Source organism: Pteropus vampyrus, unplaced genomic scaffold, assembly GCF_000151845.1.
Source record: "Pteropus vampyrus isolate Shadow unplaced genomic scaffold, Pvam_2.0 Scaffold27, whole genome shotgun sequence".
In the NCBI taxonomy this organism is placed as follows: Eukaryota; Metazoa; Chordata; class Mammalia; order Chiroptera; family Pteropodidae; genus Pteropus; species Pteropus vampyrus.
Genome location: NW_011888808.1, coordinates 5,671,913 through 5,673,843, shown reverse-complemented (window position 1 = coordinate 5,673,843; position 1,931 = coordinate 5,671,913). Strand labels below are relative to the sequence as shown.

At 31.8% G+C, this 1,931-nt stretch overlaps 1 non-coding gene across 1 annotated transcript; it reads right to left on the bottom strand.

The window, feature by feature from the left end:
* Window positions 1–318: 318 nt before the first annotated feature.
* LOC111737523 lies at window positions 319–437 on the bottom strand. Its single transcript, XR_002779458.1, has one exon. It is a non-coding gene; the product is annotated as a 5S ribosomal RNA (ribosomal RNA).
* Window positions 438–1,931: the final 1,494 nt, after the last annotated feature.

Below are 1,931 nucleotides of genomic sequence, written 5' to 3'. Positions count from 1 at the left end.
ACTGATTCCAGAAATATAGAAAATATTTTTAATTTACAAATTCTTTTTCACATGGTATATATGATTATATACACAACATTTATTTCAAAGAACTATTTTGATAAAATAATGAAATTTATTGAGCTATTAAAATATGCCTATTGGTTTAGGCCTAATAAATTAGGAGATTTTATTTTATTTTATATTTTATTTATTTATTTATTTATTTACTTATTTATTTACTTATTTATTTATTTATTTTAAGCGAAGCAGCCCTTGGTTTACCTCACAGATTGCAAGGACCTTGTCAGCTTACAATCCTTTATTTTTTAGTTTTTATGCCTACAGCACCTGGTCTTCCTAGGTGGTCTCCCATCCAAGTGCTAACCAGGCCCGACCCTGCTTAGCTTCTGAGATCAGATGGGATCAGGTTTGTTCAGGGGGGCATGGCTGTAGACAAATTAGATTTTAAAAGTTAATGTTATAGTAAAAATAATAGTGTAAAGAAGAATAAATAAGACATTATATCAATGGTAAACAATGTTCTTATTGGACTTAATACATCATTATTTAGAAAAATTAATATATGTGCTAATAATAGAAAAATAATTGTTAAAAAAGCTAATATTAAAGATATAATTATATATTGCAATAATCTTATAAGATTTTATGGCCTCAAATAGAAAACTTTTAAAAAGATACAAAGAAAAATTTTTTTGCTAAATGTTAGACAAAGGAATAAGCATCATTATAACTACTCAAAATTTTAAGTATATCAACACTGTATTGACTCTGATATAGATGATTCCTAACAAAATAAAATTCCATTTATGTGACTTAATTTGGTTAAGTAGAAAATTCATATTAATTTGATTACATAAATTTAGGTGGTTGGCAAGACATTTAGTAACATTTTTGATATATAAGTATGATGTTTTCGGTGTACCTCTTCAGTTTTATATCCTAAAATATTCTCATGAACTATTTCTGAGAGCCATATCAGTACCAATTGTATTTGTTTTTCTCTGTGTTAGTTTAATTATAGCAGTGATAATTAACTTTAGTCCAGACAGGTTTGCCTCTAACATAACCTGCACCAAATACAAATGGAGGTCTAAATACCATGTCTATGCATTTCAAATCATAAATCAAGTTAAGATGCAATAAATAGAATACATTCTGTCTCTTATCTTGACAAATATATATCTTGACCATGATTTATAAGAAAAAGTTTGAATTCTTAGTCTCTTTGGAGCCTGCACCCATGCCCCTGGTCTGTCCACCATTCTTATTCCAACTTCTGTTATTAACAGCCACATATGTGTGTGTGACACCTCAGTCTGCATGCCTATACTTTATCTGCAGCCACCCCTTTGCCCACCAACTTGCCATTTGAACATTGCTCTGGTCTGTGTGCTCACTATGGAGACATGAGCCATTCTCCCAGAATCAGATCCCCAATGATCAAGGCTGGTGCCATTTGAGCAGAGAATTCTGGAAGCACACGTACCTGAAGCATTGTCTAGTATATCGGTTTACTAGGACTTCCATTACAAAGTGCCACAAACAGGGTAGTTTGAACAACAGAAATTTATTGTCTCATAGATCTGGAAGCTAGAAGTCCAAGATCAAGTAGTTGGTTCTTTCTGAAGGCTATCAGGAAAACTATGTTCCACATTTCTCCCAGCATCTAGTGTTTTTCAGGCAATCTCTGTTGTTCCTTGGCTTGTGGTTGTAGCCCTGATCTCTGCTTGATGGATACATGTTGTTCTCCCAAGATCTATCTGTATTGGTCTACAAATTTCCTATTTTGATAAAGACACCAGTCATATATGATTAAAACCCACCCTGGTGAAATAATTTTTTAAATTAAAATTATTGGGGTGACATTGGTTAATAAAATCAAATGTTTCAAGTCTGCAATTCAGTAACACGTCATATGTATATTATAT